Source organism: Adelges cooleyi, unplaced genomic scaffold, assembly GCF_023614345.1.
Source record: "Adelges cooleyi isolate 19-005CV unplaced genomic scaffold, UGA_ACOO_1.1 ACOO_flye_CR_arks_rails_tigmint_CR_PRNA_8, whole genome shotgun sequence".
Taxonomy (NCBI): domain Eukaryota; kingdom Metazoa; phylum Arthropoda; class Insecta; order Hemiptera; family Adelgidae; genus Adelges; species Adelges cooleyi.
The window spans coordinates 6,507,437-6,532,657 of record NW_026096513.1 but is presented as its reverse complement, the minus strand read 5'-3'; the positions used below and the strand labels follow the sequence as shown (position 1 = coordinate 6,532,657).

At 27.1% G+C, this 25,221-nt stretch overlaps 1 long non-coding RNA gene across 1 annotated transcript; it reads left to right on the top strand.

The window, feature by feature from the left end:
- The first annotated feature begins 12,072 nt into the window (after positions 1–12,072).
- LOC126845679 (uncharacterized) lies at positions 12,073–24,378 on the top strand. Its single transcript, XR_007686810.1, has 3 exons — positions 12,073–12,213; positions 12,401–12,623; positions 24,279–24,378. It is a non-coding gene; the product is annotated as an uncharacterized LOC126845679 (long non-coding RNA).
- Positions 24,379–25,221: the final 843 nt, after the last annotated feature.

Sequence of the window (25,221 nt, the reverse complement as noted above, 5' to 3'; positions counted from 1 at the left end):
CAGTTTAAGGTTTCAAAATAATACTTCAGATGCGGACACTCGTGCCACAAATAAACAGCAACCAAATATGTATTGGTAACATAATATCATCGTTTTAGTTATCCATTTTCATAACTTAATTATTATAATCAATTAATAAGTTATAAAGTCTCGTAATAAATATAGAGGTTTTTTAATTAGGTATTCCTCATATGACAACTCCCTCCCTAGCTTCTCTTTAGTATTTTTTGTGTCAGAGTGTAAATAATTGTATATTTATTTTATGCATGTACTATAATTCTATTTTATTCAGTAACCTTAATAAAGACCTTGTAGCCTGCAGCTGAGAGTTAGATAATTTAACAGTGTGACTGCCCGTTCTATCTCCTCGGGCGATATATTAAGTTATTAAGGGAGACTTTAAGGCCAATTAGACGTATACAGTGGCCTAGCCAACCGTTTTCCCGGGGTGCTCCGTCTATTTTAGCCTTATCGACGGCCACTTTGCCTAGTCTAGCCAGCTAGACAAGTAGGTCCGTTACATAATATAAATTAATATAATTATAAAATATGTGACACTGGCTGGATACGATTGGGGTTGATCGTTTTTAATAATAATTTAGTGCCATTGTTTATCATATTGTATGGTAATGTTACCAATTTAACAAAACTATTTTTCAAACGCTATATTCCATTATTTGTATACGTACAGAAGGTAGATCGTATTTTGTAGAAATAATATTGTAACCATTTAAATTTTGTTAATTTTGTTTTTGTACACCACAACTAGTGTAACGTGTGCGCTAAAATATAGTGTTATTGGAAATACATTTTTTGTAACTGCACGCATTTATGAATCTCCAGCAGGTAATTGTTTGAATAGGTATGGCTTTTATAAAATGTGTAGGCAAAATAATAATTTCTGTTGTTTTTCAAACCGATATATTTTTTGCGTTCAGTACGAAAACATGTTTTTTTATTATATGAACAATACTTAAGCACATTATTTTTCTACTTATTTATTACACCTTTAGATTTTTAAGAGGCCTCTTTCCCTAGGAGTATTTCCTGACGAAGTTTATTTAAAATAAATCTAATATCTTCTATTTTGATACCCTATTTCATGTATTGAATATTTAAATTTAAGACATAAAAGCGAAATGAATACATTTTAAATCTGAGTAATTAATATGAGAGAATTATTGGAGTACCTATTATCAAATGAGGCAAATGTAAATTTATTTTATTTACAAAAAAATATATTAAACATAGTTAAATGCATTTATTTATATTACATTGAACAAAAATTGTATTGTACAATGAATAAAAACTCAGTCATTAAATAAAAACTCAGTACAGCGTGGTCGGGGAATAGCGGGTACGGGAAGTTCACAGGTTTACAGGATTTTTTAAATCTGAAAGTGAAAAAATTTGTGTTTGTACAACATAACAACTGTAACATATGTATTGTTTTTGGAAATACATTTTTTGTATCTGGACGCTTGTGTGTATCTTCAACAGATAACTATTTGAATACTTGAATACTTTCAAAACATCACGTTATATTCACATCCAAACGGAGTATTCCATTTATTTCGATAAATATTTTTAAAAATTAAAAAGTTAATTAAAAAAATTTAAACCACTAACACCACCTCAATCTTTTAGAAAAATGGTTTGCTAAATGGAAAATTAAAATTTTATTATGTACTACAACTTAAGATGTATGAGAGGCCTCTGTATCTCGGAATGTCCATTCTCAATTCATCCCAAACGAGTTTCATCCGTACGCCGAACTTGAATTTGTTTAATAAATTTAAATTTCTCACGAGGCTTTTTAACACTTTAAGAGTTACTCCATTACGCCTAACTTGGAAAGATCATATAACTGAAAATAGAAAACAATTAAACACCATACTTCATCTACTTCGACCTCTTTTACGTTCCAAACATTAATCTTAAATTCAAAACACTCATCTATAAAACTCTTCCCTTCCCCATGGTATTATGGTATCCATTCTGAGGCTAAGCCGCTCCATCCAACATCCAAAGAATCCAGTAATTTCAATATATTTGCCTACGCACACTTACAAATTTCCCTTGGTATATTTCAGATAAAAGTCTTCATTCTGATCTTCAAATGAATTATGTAAACAAAATCGCCAAAACTGTCTACTAAAAATTTAAGAAATCCCCTGCAATTTCAGTTATTGACATTTTTTTTCTCTAAATATAAGTTTATATACTATGTGATCTCAACCACTTGCGTTTCGGGTACCTGGTTATATTGGATAACCGGGTATCCGGGTACCTGGCTCATTATCTCTAAGAGTATAACCCGTTAAATATCAAGAGGTCTGTTTTATCAGTATTCGTATAATCAAATCAAATAATATGGTTTGTCTTATAAAATCTGTAGGAAAAATAATAATTTCTGTGATGTTTTCAAACCAATATATTTTTTGTGTTAAGTACGAAAACATGTTTTTTTATTATATGAAGAATACTTATGCACATTATTTTTCTACTTATTTACTACACCTTTAGATTTTTAAGAGGCCTCTTTCCCTAGTAGTATTTCAATTCCTGACGAAGTCTATTTAAAATAAATCTAACATCTTCTATTTTTATACCCCATGTCATGTGTTGAGTTTTTAAATTTAACACATAAGTGAGAATTTAATACATTTTAAATTCAAATAGTATATTTAAGAGGATATTTGGAGTATCTAGTTTAGTAGATAGAGTATTTAGTTAATATAACATGCAACAATAAAATTAAGCAGATTACAATTTACAGCTTAATTTAAATTAGAAATTAAAAAATAAATTTTTTTTTGTATAATATTTAGAAGTCGAAAAAATATACAAAACCTAATTATATATCATATTGGGAGTTCACGACCCCTATTTGCCTAAATATTATAAATTGGCAGCTGGTTCGGTCTATAGTAGAATACGGATCTATTTGGTTTCCGTATCCGTTTACCCTATATTTTCCTATGTAGTTTTTCTGTATATATTTCAATGTGTTTATTGATAGACCGTTTTAAATAATTACTTTGTTAAATTATATTATATTGTATGTATGATCTATACCCACTTAGGCGTTCTATTTCAAATAAATAAATTAAAAAAAAAAACATTAGGCTGTGATTAAGGAACATTGTTTTTTTTTTTTAATGAGTAATGTGGAAACAAAACTTCTAAAAACGACAAAAAATATCAATACATACACACTAATATTATATTTGTAACATCAAGTAAAATATTTATTAAACTGATGCCTTACATCATAATAATCAAATAGAAAATGTTCAATAACCAAATTTAGCTTCTTTTTAGGTATGATTTCGTGTTCTCGTTTTAATGAAAATTAATAATGCAAACTTATTAATTACAATAACTATATAAAACGACTACTTACACCTGCCGGATCCGGGAGTCGACTCAAGCCTCTACGGGATTCTTCATTAGGATGGGGGTGTAATAATAAAAATAGGAAAATCAAGGTTGTATAATAGAGAAATGGAAATATAATTTTCGTTATGGGAGATATATATGTGTTTGTTATTAATTTATCCTAAATTCTCCTAATTCTATTATAGCGCTAAAATTAATCATATATAATATTTCACTTACCTTGCTGCGGTCCAGCAATTATAATGAAGTTGTATCTGACGTTGATGATATTAATTTAATTTAAAACCTTTCACTTTAAATATAAAATGTTGTCGTACCACTCTACACTATCGTCTTTTTAAACTGATGATATTTTTCATCAATATAATTTATCTGTACTTATGCAAATTGACCTAACTTAATTGTTAACATATCGATCAATTTATTAAATTTACAATTTTTCCTTGCTGTATTATCAAGGATTTTACGGCCCACAAAGTCCATTGAGGTCAAGACTGTACAGCCGATTAAGGTCCATTAAATCTATTATCGATTCGCCCAGCTATGACCAAATACTTATGATAAATACATTCGATATTTATATATTACAGGAGCTCTCGCGCTAAAACCCCCAGAGGATAAAATAGCTTGCCTATAGGACTTTACTAAGCTGATACTGATCTAAAAGCGTCAGCGACTTAATGAAACTAAACCTAACCTAACCTAATCTACCCTTCGTAACTAGCTAGACTCTGGGCCCTAATATCCACCGTCGGAACCGCTGACTGTTATATAGATCAAGTGGCTATAATTTGTGTATTAGAGGATTCCACCGATTTCTGATTCATGTAAAAAACACTACAAGATGGCAAAATAAGGGCGTCTGTATAGTAAATGTATGCCGTTTTTGATTCAGCCAAAATATTATGACACAATTTGTACTGTAATGTGTAACTACGAAAGCAATTATTAAAAAAAAAATATATTTATTGCCTAAGTAGGATATTTAATTCTACTTGGATTTTATTGTAATCGATAATCCTATTCTGTTGTAATGCCAATCAATTAATTTTAAACTATTCATCAAACTTTCACAATAATAAAAAATGATGCTTAATAAAATGTAAATACAAATACTTTCTAAATTAGAAGCACACTTAGTTCTTAGTCTAGAAGTTTTTTAACTACACATGGATACATTATAAGTATTGTCAATAGTGTGCGTAGCGTTGTATTTTTAGTATTGGGGTGCATACGTTTAGGGCTAGTATATTAAATAAGATAATTTGGTATAGATTTAATAAAATGTTTACTAGTAACAATATATCTGTTTAAGGTTTTAAAATAATACTTTAGATACGGACACTCGTGCCATAAATAAACAGCAACCAAATGGTTTTTCAACCGATATATTCGTATTTATGTAGGTCCTCTTCATATTTGTTAGTTTTATATAAAAACATGTTATTATTTTAACAATACACGTGCCAAATATTTTCCTGCTTATGTACTACAACTTTAAATACACGAGAGCCTTTGTCTTTTTTTTAAAATAAAATTATTGTGTTGATGGGTTGGGTAGTTTTCCTGGTGTATGAATAGCAATGATTAGTGTGTGTTTCCATGGTGTAGGAAAGATGCCTATGCGCAAGATTGAGTTGAACAGATTTGCTAGACTGGCGAGCGCTTAAGATGTTAAATTCTTCAGAATTTGATTTATTTTAAGGTCGTAACCTAGGTTTTTTTTTATTAGCGAGGTGTACAAGTTTGAAAGTAAAATATTGAGATGTTTGTTTTTTTTAATTTAGATAGTTCAAAGCTGTGTACATATGAGTTCCAACAGAAATTACTTTTAGCATCAAAAGTCAAAGATAAAGTATTTTTTGAAAAAATAGCCAGTACTGCTGTGGGGTCAGGCCATAATGTGGACAGAGCACCTTATGACTGGGAGGTCACAAATCCATATGAGTTATTACAACTGAAAGTGATAAAATCACATTTATTTAAGCGCTACGATGCGAATATGTATTGGTACAAATGTAGGAACTATGTTCTTTCGTGTCCTTAGAACCTTAGTGTTTCAATAATAATAGCGGTTAACTATTTTGTACATCATAACACAATATCATTTGTTTAAGTACGTAGGTGAAAAAATATTTGTTTAAGTATTATTATTGGTTTTTATACGCCATTTGTATTCGCTATAATATTTGTAACAATATGATATCATCATGCACGCAAATTCAAACGTTAAATAATTAACCAAATTAAAGTGTAAAAAAAAACTCGTTCTCCATAAAACATGTTTTGTTTGAATAATAATATACGTGCAAAATATTTTTCTACTTAATATGTGATAGAAATTTAAATTTTTGAGTGGCCTCTGTTTCTCAAAAATTCCAATCTCCATTTACCACAAACGAGTTTCATCCATACATCGAATTTGTATTATTTTAATATATTTTATATCCCGATAAGTATTTTTAATTCTTCAGGAACCGTGTTAATATATTTGTAAGCACAATTACTAAATTCTAGCCTAGCACTTAAAATGTTAAAAATATACCATCTTAATTTCGGATATCCATTTTCCTATATTTAATTGATATAACCAATTTATAAGTTATAGTGTCGTTATAAAACATTGAATATGTTCGCATTTTCCGTTTCAAAATGCATTGACCACTTTTATACTCTTCAATGCTATACATTTTTGACAAAAATTTAAATAAGTTCAAAACCAAACATGTATACCTCGAACCCTTTTTTACTGTGCCTCTTTATGACGTAGATCACGAACAACCAACAAGTGTAGGTCCCAGAAACGCGCATTCTTTTGAGCAATAACTATGTGTTGAACTAAACTTTCCCATGTTATCCTCAACATACTGAGGCCACAATATTGTATATCTGTGTAGTACACCGGAGTATCGATGGAATGGCCAAATATCTCCTTAACTTCCTGTCTGACCAACATATCTACATATTTCAGGGAACTCTGCTCTAGCAGGCCGTCTGGAGAAATTGGTAGTGGATAAGTTAGTTTTGCGTATACATACTGGTCCAAGATGTTCAGTTTCTGGTCTCGATGCAATAAGGTGAAGCCGAAAATCCAAAGCTTCAGAAGACAGAGACAGATGGCAAGATTAATATTTAGCGGCATGATCTAAATGCCGATACCAAAATAGAAAAATAAGATTTTTATTGTTCTTGTATAAAAGTATTTGTTATTATTCTTGTTATAGTGAATACAGATTAATCATATATCTCAAGTCTAATTTTCAGCTCTTAAATTATAAAGAAATTGATTTTTTCTGCTTTTGATATTATTCTCATAGTTGAAAATAAATACTTTATATTTTATTTATGTATTTTTTTATTACCAGAAACAAAAACGAGGTAGCTAAGGTTAATTTATATTTTTAATAAGCAAAAAACGAGTTGCTTAATATTTTCATACAGTTTTATTTAATGTTTAAAAATAACATTTATAAATCACACAAATAGTACAGTAATAGATTAAAAGAAAAATGACCCACACACCCTATAACATTTTAAGAACTAATACATATAATTTGAAACACAAGCTAACAGCAGCATAAAACTTTAATTATTTTTTTAATAGACATAAATTAAATACTATAGATATATAAATTGTTTGACGTATTGAATATAGAGACTGGCAACAGCATGTTGTAGTAATTTTGTAGTCCTGAAATATTGATAAAAAAATAAAAAAATGAAATGCGTAATAATACAATATGTAAAGTCATATAAAATGTAATATTCTTCGGTTGGAAGTCAGCAGTCTTTTAGAATAATAGTTAGGTATAACTAAGAGTAAAAAAATTACCCTAACAAAGCAAACTAATTTTCAGACCTCAGACACAAATTTAGAAAAGCTAAATTTAAAAAAAATATATGTTTACTCTTAGTTATTTTTTGATAATTGTTTGACTTGCTTATACACACATATCTATATAGTAATATTACAGAGTTCAGCTATAGGCCTATTTTTATTTATCACATAAAAAAAAATCTATATACTAAACAATATAATCATTTCAAAAAACAAAAAATGTGTTGGTAAGATGGTGAACGAATAACTTACCCAGAAAATAAAAAAGTTTAAATTCACCACCGGCTGCTAATGTAACGTATACATTATTCTCGGTCAATCATAATTACTCTGAAACGTTCTTTTGACACTGGCAAAACTAGAAATCATTGCAAAAGTATTTACATTAAAATGTATTAAACTATGTTATGCTGTAACGAATTAATTGGTTGCAATTATTAATATTGCGCTGTTATGTACAATATTTAGGCCCAACGGGTAAAATGAAAAGCTATCTAAATACTCCTCAGAAATGTGTTTAAAAAAAACACTACCCACCTTTCGATAGTAATTTAAGCACGAATGTGGTTGTAATTAATGTGATTATTAGTTATCCTCAGTTTACATACTATATATGTTACAATATCTATTATTAAATTATTATTATTCTACGTACAAGTCAAGGATTTAGTTAACTCTTTGATTTCGTCTTTGGTTAGTCTAGGAAAGTGATCAGTTAAATATGTTTGAACATTTCCCTTGCTAATTCTACTAGTACAACAACTGGATAAACTGCTTGTTTTTTTACTATTTTGTATCTCATCAAAAATCCTGCCGAGTTCCTAAAATCATTAAATTTTTGTTTTTAATACATACTGTAAATAAAATTATTATATAAATAATGTATCTCTAATTATTACTATTATATCATTTATTAAGTTTATAGAGTTTTTTTAATAATTACCTGATCTGTAAGTTTTGCATTTATTAACATTTTAAATTGCTTCCGCGACATATCAACATCTAGAAATCATTTTAATGGTATTCGCATTAAACTTTACCAATCTATATTATGCTTCAACGTATTAAATTGTTTCAATTATTATTATTGCGAATTATGAACAATATTTAAAATACCTATTACATTTCACCTAAAAAAAATAATTTTATTTGTCCGTTTTCAGGTTTTAAACAACATAAAATTGTGTTAAAAAAAATTTCTGAATGAAAAATGAATATATCAGTATCATTTAAAATTAGTCTAACCGTTACTTAATTATTATTACTCAACGTACTCCACATGCAATTAATTATCTCGTTGGCTTCGCTTGCATTGATTCCATACAACTCTTGCATTTTGGGGTCACTAAAATACCTTTCTACTACACTTCTGGTAACATCTTTGTGTCTATTATGTGTCAAACTTGCATATATTAAACGTTTATACATTTCATCCAGTTGCTAAAATCAGTACATGTTCATTTTTAATACACAGTGTGAAAATATTTTTTATATATATAGGGTGTCTAGAGTTATTACTACTATATTATTCACCACGTTACTAGAATATTTAGTTATTATTTTTTTAATAAATCATATTTTCAGAAAAAAAAATATATAATTACTGATTCATGTAGTGTGTTTCCTATTTTAATATAGGAAATAAAGAATAAAAAAAGAATAAAATATTTCATGTTCATTATGTAATTTTTTTCAACTTGAAAGGCACACAAATATTGTTTTGCAGTTGAAACTTATATGATTCTCATTCTTCTTTATGCATTCTGTTTCTAGCGGTTTCTGTGTAAAACTTGCTTAAAAACACATGTGTTTTTTTCAATTTTTTGTCAATAGGTTAAAAAGTCATATTGAATTTTAAAAGAAATAATCGTGGCAATGGCATGTGAATCATAAAAAATAGTGGTTTTGCCGTTTTACAAACTCGAAAAATGTACCTATTACCTGTTTCCACAACCTTCTTACAACAAAATATTATACTTTAGTTTTTTGCAAACCAAATGTTTAATAGAAATATGTTTTTTTTCAAATCGTTTTCATATTAATATTGACATTATGGACGTTTTATTGGTTGTGTTAGGTTTCTATCATACGATTGCACTAGTGAACTTATCCAAGTTAATTTAGGAATCCTTGATTTTATTTCCACTGTTGTTAAACTTAAGCGCCAAACTAGAATTGAGTAATAAAGTAACTCTTAAAATGTTAAAAAGGCTCGCGAGGAATTGAAATTTCAAGTTCATTGTATGGATAAACACGTTTGGGGTGAATTGAGGTTGGAAATTCGGAGTGACAGAGGCCCTCATACATCTTAAGTTGTATTACATTAGTAGAAAAATATTTTGCACAAAAAAATCAACATACATATTTTGTTGGATACTAGCAAACAAACATGTCTTTACTTAACACCAAAAATATATTTCAAACTATGTACCTATACCAAACCATGTAGCTTTTAATATCGTCCCAAATGGCTAACCTAACAACAACATATTCTTATTTAACATTTTTTTACAAGCTCAACCAAGATAAGCTTTTGGTATGTCATACAATTTTAACGTTTGAATCAAAATTTTTTGTTATTATAAATAATATAATATAAATTTTATTTAAATTTTTTAAAAGACTGTCAGGAATTGAAATCCCCTTAAAGATAAAGGCGTCTAAATGTGTAGTAAATAGGTAGAAAAATAATGTGCTCAAGTATTGTTCAAATAATAAAAAAAACATGATTTCTCACTGACCGCAAAAAATATATTGACTTGAAAAACAACAGAAATTTTAATGTTGCCTACACATTTTATAAAAGCCATACCTATTCAAACTTAAAATATATGATGGTGACCTAAATACGAATTTATAGTATTGAAAATAAAAAAACAACAAACATATTTTGTACTAGTACACATTTTATTGTAGCGAAACCAAATTATCGGATTTTTTATACTATAGGAATGCTTCTTGATAGGATACTATCAAATTAACATGTTTTAAACACGAAAAATATATTTCAAACTATGTACCTATACCAAACCATGTAATTTTTTATATCGTCTGAAATAGCTAAATTTACTTCAACATGTTCTTGTTTAACTTTGTTTTACAAGCTCAACCTCAGTTATGCTATCAGTATGTCATACAATTTTAACGTTTTAATCATATTTTTTTGTAGGTAAAAACTATAATGTACATTTTATTAAAATGTTTTAAAAGACTGTCAGGAATTGAAATCTTCTTGGGATAGGGGCGTCTTAAAAATCTAAAGGTTTAGTAAATAAGTAGAAAAATAATGTGCATAAGTATTGTTCAAATAATAAGAAAACATGTGTACTTACAGTACGCAAAAAATATATCGGTTTAAAAAAACAACAGAAAATATTATTTTGCCTACACATTTTATAAAAGACGTACCATATTATGTTGATGTTATTTTAGTGTTTATTTTCAAATATGAGCCCTGAACTACGTATAGTAAAGCAAAATAAATAAAAACACTACCTTTATATGAGTTATAATAAATAATAGTAAAAATATTCCACAACAAAAACCAAACCTTGACCAAAAATTCCAGACCGTTCCCAAACAAGTCAGCCTATTAAAATAGTGACATCTAAATTGTAACCAAGTCTAGTCTTCCTTTAGTCCATAACCTTACTACACTCCTACTTTCATGAACAACGCTGCTCTTAAATTTTTATTGCATAACATAGACAAGTGCTTCCTGGCCCGACCCGTTACAAAGATTCCATTTTCACACAAGTCTAAAGCTCGGATGTTGATGACTGCATATTTTTTTTTAAGTGAAATCAAATATAATTTTAATCTAAAAATATATTTGTCAATAATGTTTATTTCTAGGTATAGTAGCATATTCGTAAGTATAATAATTAAAAATATTTTATTGCGTTTACGAGTATGAGCTAAAGCTTATATACACAATATGAGGAAAAGTATTAAACGAAAATCCTGTATATAAAATTATACTGTCCAAAATTTCTTAAATAATCGTCATTGTTCTTTAAATTTGAAAACACCATCAAAATAATTGTAACTCAATGTTGTCCTGATACATAAAATACCTTATTAAATAATTATACTGTATAAAATGTTATTTAAATTGTGTCAAGTCGGCTAACATTTTCAGCCAATTTCAATAAAAGTATATAATTGCATATTGAGGACATTTTTTTAAGTATAAGAAAATGACATGAACATTTTGAAAAACCTTAAGTAAGTATTTAGTAGTACTATTAAACAATGAGTATTATAGCCTATTAACTGTATCATTGTATGTCAATTGAATCATTTTTTCAACCATCAGTATTTTTTTGTTTATTATGTAATACCGTGGAATTATATTTTTCAAAAAATAAACTTAAGTCAGTAAATCAGCTAAATTTTCGTAAAAATGTTATAGGTCAATATTAATTTATTGTATCTTTTATATGATTTCACCAGTACAATACCAAAGTACTATTCAATGATATTATTATGTTAAAACCTTGCTTCATTCTTATTAAAAAACTACAGAAAAAATAAAATCAAGTATTCCTAACTAAACTTAAGTAAAAATGTTTTCTACAAAATATTTGGTGTATAAAGGCAAAAAATAAAATTACAATAGACGGTTTTGTAAACAAATATTAGATACATTTTTTGGGTTTTTCAAACGGCAAAACAACAACTGTTCTTTATGGTTAACATTTTTTTAAAATTCAATGTGAATTTTAAACGTTTATTGAACAAACAAATTATATATGTGTTTATTCGGCTTTACACTGAAATCGCTATAACAGAAGCCACCAAAAAGAATAAGAATCATTAAAGTTTTAAATTCCTGCAAAGCTTTAAGACGTGTCTAACGTATTCCGATCATAATGCATTTTAAATATGCTGGTATATTCTTTTTATACTTTTTTTATTATTATCAACTAGCAAACGCAACAAATCAACGAAAGGAAGTTATTAATTATGAGGTAATTAAATTATTATTGATCTCATATCTAAACGTATGATTCATTAAAAAAAAAAATAATAATAATAATAATAAGTAAATATTCTATACGCCTAATGAATAATACACTAGTAATAATTCGAAGCACATAATTTCTGTAATAATAGTGTTCACATTGTGTATTAAATATAAAAATTTAATGATTTTAGAATGTGGGTATATTGTATGATGAGGTACTTCTTGCGGATCAAGAGAAGAGATTACACAGTTCCAAGTTTTCTGAGTGTTTTCTAAAAAATTTTAAAATTTTGAATAGAGGAAAAGTTACCAGACCTGGAATAAGACGATACTTGTATGGCAACTCAGAAAATTTAATTGGATTAAAATTAACTACAACAGATGTGAAAATCCTTACAGAACAATTGCCGGCGAGTACGTTAAATAATAATAATTCAGTAATAGAAATTATTAAATATATATATATATGTGAAATGTGAATAACTAATAATCATTTGTAAGTAATAATCATAATTGATATTTTACATAAACTATTATTCATAACAAGAGTGATTTTTTTACAAAGTTACTGATGTGTACTTATCATTTTATGCAGAAGTCGTCTGTAAAGGTATTTAGCAGGAAAAGTTATAAAATATGAAACATCTTCGTTTTCTAAAAAATAATATCATAGAAAACAATTTTATAACTGTTAGACTAATTGTATATAATACTGAAATATTCATATTATTACGTACCCCGTGACAAAATTGTAGATTGTTTAAAAACTAAACAAGCGGACAAACGAAATTAGCCAAATGTTGTACATAAAAACACAGTTATAATAATTGCAACCAGTCAACAAGTTACAACATAATATACCTATTTTGGTGAATGTTAACGTGAATACTTGTATAATGTTTTCTAGAGGGCCATATAACAAAAGACGAATTAAGAGATTTGTTTCTAGTTCAACAAGGACGCTACAACACCAGCAGGTGATGGATTTAAAAACGCCTCTAGGCAAGTAATAATTTTATACCCTTTTATCAGTTCATTGTATGTACTGGTACATGAATTATTATCGCATGATAAATTTATTTCTATATTAATATTTCAGAGCCACAAAATTACAACAACGTCCTATCGTCGTTCACTTTAGTTAAAAATCCGAAATATTTCAAATATTTAATTTATATCTATTAAAAAAAAAAAAAATCAAAATTTTATGCTGTTGCTAGCTTATTTTTAAGTTGTGTGTATTAATTCTTAAAATTCTAAGAGTGTGTGGGTTATTTTTGTTTTAATTGATTATAGTATTAATTGTGTGATTTGTAAATGTTTTATTTAAACATTTAAACTCCATAAAAATGTTAAATATCTATTTTTCTGCCGAATAAAATTATAATTCACCTTAGCTGCTCCAGTGACTTTGTTTTTGATAATATAAAACGTAGATTGTTGTATTTTCTATCTAATATTTACATTAAGACACAATATTTTTCTATGAAATTGTCCTAATGTAAACATTAATTAATATGAATACAATAAAAAAAAAGTATTAACTGGAATACAGCACATACGTAGGTAAAAAACTATTTGTTTAAATATTATTGTTGTATTGTATACAAAATTGGTATTTTCTAAAATATTCGTCAAAAATGTGTGATGTTAACAGTTGTGCTACATTTAACTACAATCAAAAATGTTTCAAAATGTTTTAAATAAAGAAAAACATAAAATAAAGAACTGCTCCTGGGAGTTAGAATAATTAATAATTAACTTTATCTTTTTTTTTTTTATATATGATTTATATTGTACATGCATTACTTTGAAGCGGAGCTTAGACTATGTTCTACTTAGTTATAAGTATTAGAAAGTTGCAAAAAAAGCCTAGGCATTAACGCGTTTATTAAAAATTATATTGGTATTACATAAAATCACTTTAAGTTATACTAATTTATGTCAACAATACATGTATACTTAATAATGTGAATGACACATGTAATATACAACATACTTTTTCATAATTTTCTTTTACAATAAATTGAATGTTGTTATATATAAATAGCTGTTTTTGGGAAATCCAAAAAAATTGGAGAATAACACTGACCAAATCGAATCCACCATAATTATATTTTAGTTTTTTACAAACTAAATGTTTTATAGAAATATGTTTTTTTTTAAAACGTTTTCATTTTAATATTGACATTATGGATGTTTTGTTGGTTGTGTTAGGTTTCTATCATATGATTGCACTAGTAAACTTATCCAAGTTAATTTCGGAATCCTTGATTTTATTTCCACTGTTTTTTTTTTAAACGAATGAATCTAGGTTCATCAATAAATTCAGGGTAAATCAAAAATAGTTTAGTATTGTACTGGTAACATCATATGGAATCAGGGCCGGTGCTAAAAATATGCAAGGGGGGGGGGGTGTCAAAATGAAGATGCTAAACTTTAATACGGTGTTTTTTTTAATGTGGACTATTTCTTTGTTATTTCTTCCAAATCAATTACATCGAGAATATCTCTGGTGGAGTTTAAAATCATGAGGGTCATTTTTTATTATTTTTAAAAGAATTAGAAGAAAAATGATAATGATGTGATATTGTTATAAATTGTGACTAGATTTTTTTTATTTTTAAAATGTTTTTCGGAGCATAGAAATATTTTAGGCAGCTACCAAATTTATCTATTACTAAATTTTTCAGATCTCAGTCACCAATACTAAAACAGTTTGAGCCCTACATTAAAAGCATTATTTTAAAAATGTTTGAATTATTTAACATAATTATAACGTATTGCAGTTGAAACTGCAATTTAACTGAGATCACGACGGCCACTGTTTTTTTGGCAAACCTATGAAATAGGAGGAATTGTAATATCTTTACAAAGTCGATCGGATTGATGAAAATAAAAATATATACTTATAGAGGGATAGAATGTTTGTTTACAATAGACCAATAGGTCCCATAATCGAACATAGTTTTATATAATATACACCACAGTTATTATAAACAAATAATAATACTTCTGCTAAAATCGGGAATAACCGAAAATGCATTGTTTTTTTATACTAAAAACTAAAATTATATTTTCGTATGGTCGTCCGTATGCCGACTATTTACTATGCAGTCGCCAGATTCCAATAAAAATTATGTACCTACCTACTTTAATAAAATTAAAATAATAAATATCTTATTTGTATAATTTTATGGGGGTTATGATATTTACCGACTTTTTGTTCCGAATGTGCCGACTGTGTATACTTGAGTTTTCCGAGTGGGGGGGTGTCAACCCCCCCCCCCTCTAAGTCCGGCCCTGTATGGAACATGCAACAATAAAATTAACCAGATTACAATTTACAGCTTAATTTAAATTAGAAATTAAAAAATAAATTTTTTTTTGTATAATATTTAGAAGTCGAAAAAATGTTATTTTTTGGCTTTTTGCAAACCAAACGTTTTTTTTTTTCAGATAACTTGCATTTCAGTATTAATTTTTTGGACGTTTTATTGGTTGTATAAGGTTTCTTTCATATGATTATTATTATTTTTAACGGTTGCTGTTATAGCGATTTCAGTGAAAAACATACGCATATGTGTTTTTTTTGGGTCAATAGCTTGAAAAATATTAAATGTTTAAACATATAATCGTGGCTATTGCATATGAGTCATAAAAAAATAGTTCTTTGGCCGTTTGACAAGCCCGACAATTGTACCTATTTCTTGTTTACACAACGTTCTTATAATAAAATGTTATATTTTGGCTTTTTGCAAACCACGTTTTTTGTAGTAAAATTATTTTTCATCAAATCACTTCCATATTAATGATGATATTGTGGAAGTTTTATTTGGTGTATTAAGTTTCTATCACATGATTACACTGATGAACTTATCAAAGTTAAGTTAGGAATCCCTGATTTTAATTCCACAGTTGTTAACCCCTTTCTTCTTAAAATAATGAAGCAAGGTTCTTCGAAAATATCGGTAAACAATAGTTTAGTATTGTACTGGTAACATCAAATAAATAATACAACAAAACAATATTAATTTAAAAAATTTGTACGAAAATTTAGCCCATTACTATATACAGTTTAATTTAAATTAGAAAATTGAAAAATACATTTTTTTGAATGTTTAGAATTCGAAAACCTAATTACACATCATATTGGGAGTTCGCAATCCTTATTTACCTAAATATATATATATTAATTATATTTAACTATATGTTGCCAGCTGGATCGATCTATTGTAGAATACGGATCTATTATTTGGTCTTCGTATCAATTTACCTTATATCTTTATAAGTATTTTTTCTGTATATATTTTAATGTGTTTATTGATAGATTGTTTTAAATTATTACTTTGTTAAATTATGTTATACTCTATGCCTACTTAGGCGTACTTGCGGTAGCTCGGATAACTGTGCTTGTTTTGGGCTGTACTGGGTTGAACATATTAACTACTGATTCACATTGAAGCGTTTAATTGAAAGTGATTTTATCACATTCGGTTGTAATAATTTCTGTAACTACAGCACGTTCTATCACGTTAATTCGTTTAAATAAATTATTATTTTAAATAACTGTTTATTATTATTATTGTTATTATTAGGTATGGGCTATGACTTCTGAGAACTTAATACGACAATGCTTCCTTTCACATAAGTGCCTCCCTCCCCTGAATTTTAATCCTCGGGCGCCCTTCCATTGAATCAGTTATTGAAATTTGTTGCCTAAGTATAAATTGTTATACTATGTGATCTCAACCTAACCCGTTAAATATCAAGAGTTCTGTATTATAGGTATTCATATATTCAAATCAAATAATATGGTATGTCTTTTACAAAATGTGTAGGAAAAACATATTGTAATTTTCATGTCTTAGCTCTGGCACAGTGTTGATAACGAAAAATTTTGTCATGAAAAGAGCGATACGCTGGTATCTGATAAGAGATAAGAGATAAGAGATTATTGATGAGGGATGGAGTTGGGGTTTGGGGTGGGAATTAGCTCTGGCACATAACCGAAAAAAGTGTTACCGAAAAAGCTGTTATTTTAAAGTATGTGTTGTATTCACAATGATTAAATTATAATTGAAAAAAAATTCAAAATAGTTTAAGAAGCCCAATTCTCTATGAATTGGTAAAGACCAGATATTATGAAAACACTAAAATATTAGCCTGAAACATGATATGCTTACTGTAATTTTTTCTGTTGTTTTTTCATACCGATATATTTTTATAGTATGTGGTTTCAACCCCTTGCGCTGCGGGTACCCGGCTGTTTTAGATATTACTCGTACTTATGTCTATCCAGGTACCGGGTTAATTATCTATAAGGGTATTACCAATTAAATACAAAGAGCTCTACTTGATAGGGTATTCGTATAATCAAATCAAATAATATAGTATAGCATATAAAATGTGTAGACAAAATTAAAAATTTCTGTTGTTTTTTCGAATTATATCTAATATCTCAAATTTGCAAAATGTATTAGAAAAAAACAGGTGCCCCCACCCAAATTTTTATCCACAGGTGATCTTCGATTGAATCATTTATTGAAATTTTTTTTTCTAAGCATAAATTTTATATATTATGTGATCTCAACCATTTGCGTTTTGGGTACCCGGTTATTTTGGATAACCAGGTATCCGGGTACCTGGCCTATTATCTTTCCGAGTCTAACCCGTTAAATATCAAGAGTTCTGTATTATCAGTATTTGTATATTCAAATCAAATAATATGGTAAGTCTTTTATAAAATGTGTAGGCAAAATAATATTTTCTGTTGTTTTTTCAAACCGATATATTTTTTGCGTACTGTACGTAAACATGTTTTTTTATTATTTGAACAATACTTATGCGCATTATTTTTCTACTTATTTACTACACCTTTAGATTTTTAAGAGGCCTCTATCCCTAAAAAGATTTCAATTCCTGACAGTCTTTTAAAAAATTTAAATAAAATTGACATCATTATTTTTACCTACAAAAAAAGTTAATTAGAACGTTAAAATTGTATGACATACTGATAGCTTAACTCAGGTTGAGCTTGTAAAACAATCTTAATCTCGTTTAATCTTGGCTTAGTAAAATAAATCCATTTTTTGTGTTGACTAATTCAAACAGTTATGTTTGGAAGGTAACCAAAAACAACATATTTTTGCGCATATGTTACAGTTGTGGTGTACAAAAGCAAATTTAGCAAAATTTCAGATGCAAAATTTAAATGGTTACAATATATTTTGTTCAACAAAATACGATTCAATACAAATACACAAAATATATAGGGAAGATTCCCACTATTTTTTCAAATTTTTCCATTAACTTTTTTAACAACTAAAATATATCGAAATTGAGTGAAACGTGGAGATGGACATTTTTAAAATTGATAAAAGTATTTCTATGAAATTGTCGAAATTTTTTTTAATTTTGTAAAGTATCTACCCCTATACAATTTGTTTTTATCCTTGTCATAGAATAGACAAATTAGACCTCCACTCTAACTTTCTGCTCTTATATTTTGAAAAAATTGACTTTGTCTTATTTCGACTCTATTCTCGGCTCTGTATTAAATATAAATACTGTATTTATTTTTATATTATCAAAAACAAAACCGCGGTAGTCAAGGTTAATTTATATTTTTATTCAGCACCCAACCAGTTATTTAACATTTTTATAAAATGTTCACATTTAAAATATAACAAGAAGTAGTAGTATTAATTGATTAAAACAAAACTAACCAACACGTTCTTTAGAATTTTAAGAAATAATACATATAATTTTTAAAATAAGCTAACAACAGCATAAAATCTAGATTTTTTTTTTTTATATTGACATCAACTAAATACTTATAATCGTTTGACTTTTTGAGTATAGTGAACGACGATAGAATGTTGTAGTAGTTTTGTAGCCCTGAAATATTGATAAAAAAATAAATTTACAATGCGTTTAATAATGCCATATGTAATTTTAGGTATCTAAATTGTAATATCCTTCGGACGGGGTAGTCAGCAGTCTTCTGGAATAATTTATATATCTAATAAAGATCAAATTTCTCCAAAAAAAAAAAACACTTGAAGACAGTAATTATGCATAATATTATATTTTTTGTACTTCGATACGGTTAGGGTTAATTAGGTAAAAAAGGTTATACAGAAAAATACATGATTAATCGTTTTATAATTTTAATATTTGTTTGATTTGTCAATATATACCTATCGATATAGCAATAGTACAAAAGAGTTCAGCTTCAGAGCTTAAAGAATCTTCTATACAAATTTGGTAGTTATTTGAATTTTTTTCAATAAAACATAGCACATTATTATTAAAATATATTATTTAAAAAAAAATAGCTTATACGAGCGTATTGTACGTCATAGTTCTTATTTTTGTTTATCACACTAAAAAAAAATATATATATATATATATATACCAAAACAATATATTATACAGAAACGAAAAATGTACTGGTAAATAGATAAAAAATCTACTTGCCTAGAGGCGACAAATGTTTAAATCGACCTTTTGGCAGGCGTTGTACCATTCACATTTTTAACATCTTTCATAAAACCATTTCTTATTAATCGTTTAAACATCTTTGGTGACATAGGCGTATCTAGAATTCATTATGAAAGTATTTACATTAAAGCTATAGCCGCAAAATGCACCTATTACCTGTTTACAAACAATTCTATATGCGGAGCGATGATGCTATTGGTTTTACAATGATGTGGACATTTTTTTGTGTCGGTATACACTGTAACTTTTTCAATCTGGACCAATTCTATCGAGTAGCAACTCTATAAATCACAGATTTTATCTAGTTAATACTTTCTAGGGGTAAAATTTGAAAAAGTTCACTTTTTCACAGTAAAATATTTTTTAAAAAATCATAAAAAATTTATAAATAAATAGTTTAAAAGTTTCAACTTTTACTGGCTGTAAGATCGAAAAAAAGATTTGGATCGAGTGGAAATTTCTAAGGAATATTTATTTAGTACGCCCATATACACTGATAGTCTTAAACTTACTCTATTAAAGGTGTACCAAATGTGAGAAAAGAAAAATGTATTATTATTAACGCCATGTGAAATGTAATCATTTGTTAAAATGGATGGTTTATTATGTAATACCGTGGAATTATAATTTTCAAAAAATAAAATTAAGTCAGCAAATCAGCTAAATTTTCGTAAAAATGTTATAGGTCAATATTAACCCTTCAATGCGCCATGTTGCTTATTTGCAACAATCTTTTTTTCCTTTTTCTTTATTTAATTTGTTATTTTTCATCTTACTAGTGCTAACTAGCGGATAAATCGAGAAGTTTTTGATATTAAAAAATATGTCAGATCAGCTGATAGTTCCGTTATCAGCCGCAACTGTTGTTTAAAAATGAGTAAAACTAAATCAATATTTTCCCTGGTTTCTCTTAATTTAAAAGTATTATAAGTTAATTAATATTTGCATATTTAATAAAAAAAAAATTGTTTTGGTTTGTAATAAATAAATAAGACTTGTAATATAAAAGAATGTGAATGACACGTGTAATATACAACATACTTTTTCATAATTTTCTTTTACAATAAATTGAATGTTGTTATATATAAATAGCTGTTTTTGGGAAATCCAAAAAAATTGGAGAATAACACTGACCAAATCGAATCCACCATAATACTAAAAATACAAGTTAGGGCACATAATAATTGTGATTAAAACTGGAATGTTTATTTGAGAGTCATTCTATCTATACATATATCGTTTTAAAATTATAATTACTAACTATAATAATTATATATACAAAAGCGGATATCCAAAATGAAGATGACATATATACTAATGTATATAACATACATATTTTGTTGGATACTAGCAAACAAACATGGTTTTACTTAACACCAAAAATATATTTCAAACTAAGTACCTATACCAAACCATGTAACTTTTAATATAGTCCCAAATGGCTAATTTAACATCAACATATTCTTATTTAAAATTTTTTTTACAAGCTCAACCAAGATAAGCTTTTGGTATGTCATACAATTTTAACGTTTGAATCAACGTTTTTTGTAGTTATAAATAATATAATATAAATATTATTTAAATTTTTTAAAAGAATGTCAGGAATTGAAATCCGCTTAAAGGTAGAGGCGTCTAAATGTGTAGTAAACAGGTAGAAAAATAATGTGCTCAAGTATTGTTCAAATAATAAAAAAAAACATGATTTCTCACTGACCGCAAAAAATATATTGACTTGAAAAACAACAGAAATTTTAATGTTGCCTACACATTTTATAAAAGCCATACCTATTCAAACTTAAAATATATGATGGTGACCTAAATACGAATTTATAGTATTGAAAATAAAAAAACAACAAACATATTTTGTACTAGTACACATTTTATTGTAGCGAAACCAAATTATCGGATTTTTTATACTATAGGAATGCTTCTTGATAGGATACTATCAAATTAACATGTTTTAAACACGAAAAATATATTTCAAACTATGTACCTATACCAAACCATGTAATTTTTTATATCGTCTGAAATAGCTAAATTTACTTCAACATGTTCTTGTTTAACTTTGTATTACAAGCTCAACCTCAGTTAAGCTATCAGTATGTCATACAATTTTAACGTTTTAATCATATTTTTTTGTAGGTAAAAACTATAATGTAAATTTTATTAAAATGTTTTAAAAGACTGTTAGGAATTGAAATCTTCTTGGGATAGGGGCGTCTTAAAAATCTAAAGGTTTAGTAAATAAGTAGAAAAATAATGTGCATAAGTATTGTTCAAATAATAAAAAAACATGTTTACTTACAGTACGCAAAAAATATATCGGTTTAAAAAAACAACAGAAAATATTATTTTGCCTACACATTTTATAAAAGCCATACCATATTATGTTGATGTTATTTTAGTGTTTATTTTCAAATATGAGCCCTGAACTACGTATAGTAAAGCAAAATAAATAAAAACACTACCTTTATATGATTTATAATAAATAATAGTAAAAATATTCCACAACAAAAACCAAACCTTGACCAAAAATTCCAGACCGTTCCCAAACAAGTCAGCCTATTAAAATAGTGACATCTAAATTGTAACCAAGTCTAGTCTTCCTTTAGTCCATAACCTTACTACACTCCTACTTTCATGAACAACACTGCTCTTAAATGTTTATTGCATAACATAGAAAAGTGCTTCCTGGCCCGACCCGTTACAAAGATTCCATTTTCACACAAGTCTAAAGCTTCGGATGTTGATGACTGCATATTTTTTTTTAAGTGAAATCAAATATAATTTCAATCCAAAAATATATTTGTCAATAATGTTTATTTCTAGGTATAGTAGCATATTCGTAAGTATAATAAATAAAAATATTTTATTGCGTTTACGAGTATGAGCTAAAGCTTATATACACAATATGAGGAAAAGTATTAAACGAAAATCCTGTATATAAAATTATACTGTCCAAAATTTCTTAAATAATCGTCATTGTTCTTTTAAATTTGAAAACACCATCAAAATAATTGTAACTCAATGTTGTCCTGATACATGAAATACCTTTTTAAATAATTATCCTGTATAAAATGTTATTTAAATTGTGTCAAGTCGGCTAACATTTTCAGCCAATTTCAATAAAAGTATATAATTGCATATTGAGGACATTTTTTTAAGTATAAGTAAATGACATGAACATTTTGAAAAACCTTAAGTAAGCATTTAGTAGCAATATTAAACAATGAGTATTATAGCCTGGTAACTGTATCATTGTATGTCAATTGAATCATTTTTTCAACCATCAGTATTTTTTTGTTTATTATGTAATACCGTGGAATTATATTTTTCAAAAAATAAACTTAAGTCAGTAAATCAGCTAAATTTTCGTAAAAATGTTATAGGTCAATATTAATTTATTGTATCTTTCATATAGTTTCACCAGTACAATACCAAAGTACTATTCAATGATATTATTATGTTAAAACCTTGCTTCATTCTTTTTGAAAAACTACAGAAAAAAAAAAATCAAGTATTCCTAACTTTTTGGTGTATAAAGGCAAAAAATAAAATTACAATAGACGGTTTTGTAAACAAATATTAGATACATTTTTTGGGTTTTTCAAACGGCAAAACAACAACTGTTCTTTATGGTTAACATATTTTAAAATTCAATGTAAATTTTAAACGTTTATTGAACAAACAAAATATATATGTGTTTATTCGGCTTTACACTGAAATCGCTATAACAGAAGCCACCAAAAAGAATAAGAATCATTAAAGTTTTAAATTCCTGCAAAGCTTCAAGACGTGTCTAACGTGTTCCGATCATAATGCATTTTAAATATGCTGGTATATTCTTTTTATACTTTTTTTATTATTATCAACTAGCAAACGCAACAGATCAACCAAATGAAGTATTTAATTATGAGGTAATTAAATTATTATTGATCTCATATCTAAACGTATGATTCATTAAAAAAAAAAAAAATAATAATAATAATAAGTAAATATTCTATACGCCTAATGAATAATACACTAGTAATAATTCGAAGCACATAATTGCTGTAATAATAATGTTCACATTGTGTATTAAAAATAAAAATTTAATGATTTTAGAATGTGGGTATAATGTATGATGAGGTACTTCTTGCGGATCAAGAGGCCAGATCACAATGTTCCAAGTTTTCTGAGCTTTTGCTAAAACATATTAAATTTTTGAATAGAGGAAAAGTTACCAGAGATGGAATAAGACAATACTTATATGACAACATAAAATATGCATTAAGTGACTACCAAGTGGATGACCTTACAGAACACTTGCCGGCGAGTACGTTAAATAATAATAATTCAGTAATACAAATTATTAAATATATATAAGTGAAATATCAATAACTAATAATCACTTGTAAGTAATAATCATAACTGATATTTTACATAAATTATTATTCGTAACAAAATTAGCCAAATGTTGTACATAAAAACGCAGTTATAATAATTGCAACCAGTCAACAAGTTACAACATAATATACCTATTTTGGTGAATTTTAACGTGAATACTTGTATAATGTTTTCTAGAGGGCCATATAACAAAAGAAGAATTAAGAGATTTGTTTAGTGTTCAATAAGGACGCTACAACACCAGCAGGTGGTGGATTTAAAAATGTAACGCCTCTAGGCAAGTAATATTTTTTTACCCTTTTATCAGTTCATTGTAAGTACTGGTACATGAATTATTATCGTATGATAAATTTATTTCTATATTAATATTTCAGAGCCACAAAATTACAACAACGTCCTATCGTCGTTCACTTTAGTTAAAAATCCGAAATATTTCAAATATTTAATTTATATCTATTAAAAAAAAAAAAAAATCAAAATTTTATGCTGTTGCTAGCTTATTTTTAAGTTGTGTGTATTAATTCTTAAAATTCTAAGAGTGTGTGGGTTATTTTTGTTTTAATTGATTATAGTATTAATTGTGTGATTTGTAAATGTTTTATTTAAACATTTAAACTCCATAAAAATGTTAAATATCTATTTTTCTGCAGAATAAAATTATAATTCACCTTAGCTGCTCCAGTGACTTTGTTTTTGATAATATAAAACGTAGATTGTTGTATTTTCTATCTAATATTTACATTAAGACACAATATTTTTCTATGAAATTGTCCTAATGTAAACATTAATTAATATGAATACAATAAAAAAAAAGTATTAACTGGAATACAGCACATACGTAGGTAAAAAACTATTTGTTTAAATATTATTGTTGTATTGTATACAAAATTGGTATTTTCTAAAATATTCGTAAAAAATGTGTGATGTTAACAGTTGTGCTACATTTTTGGAAAATCCAAAACAATTGGAGAATAACACTGACCAAATCGTATTCACCATAATACTAAAAATACAAGTTAGGGCACATAATAATTGTGATTAAAACTGGAATGTTTATTTGAGAGTCATTCTATCTATACATATATCGTTTTAAAATTATAATTACTAACTATAATAATTA